The 440-nt window shown below is 41.0% G+C and overlaps 1 non-coding gene across 1 annotated transcript; it reads right to left on the minus strand.

The window, feature by feature from the left end:
- Positions 1–140: 140 nt before the first annotated feature.
- On the minus strand, positions 141–223 carry TRNAL-UAA. The gene has a single exon. It is a non-coding gene; the product is annotated as a tRNA-Leu (tRNA).
- Between the last annotated feature and the right edge of the window lie 217 nt (positions 224–440).

Genomic DNA, 440 nt, shown 5'->3' on the forward strand with positions numbered 1-440 from the left:
CGAACCCATGCACACTTATGTGTAGAAGATCTTAAGTCTTCACCCTTAACCTCTCGGGCAAACCAACTTGTTTAGCTAACAAAAATTACAACACAATAAAAGTCAGTGGTAAGATACGTTTATAGAGTAATTCTTGGACATGCTAGCTATGGGGTTCGAACCCATGCGCACTTATGTGCAGAAGATCTTAAGTCTTCCCCCTTAACCTCTCGGGCAAACCAGCTTGTTTAGCTAACCAAAATTACAGCACAGTCAATTGTACGATATGTTTGTAGAGAAATTCAAGAACATGGTGGCAATGGGGTTCAAACCCATGCGCACTTATGTGCAGAAGATCTTAAGTCTTCCCCCTTAAACTTTCGCTCAAACGAGCTTGCTTCGCTAACAAAACTTACANCACAAACGAGCTTGCTTCGCTAACAAAAATTACAACACAGTAA

This window comes from Cucurbita pepo, unplaced genomic scaffold (genome assembly GCF_002806865.2).
Source record: "Cucurbita pepo subsp. pepo cultivar mu-cu-16 unplaced genomic scaffold, ASM280686v2 Cp4.1_scaffold009312, whole genome shotgun sequence".
Lineage (NCBI taxonomy): Eukaryota > Viridiplantae > Streptophyta > Magnoliopsida > Cucurbitales > Cucurbitaceae > Cucurbita > Cucurbita pepo.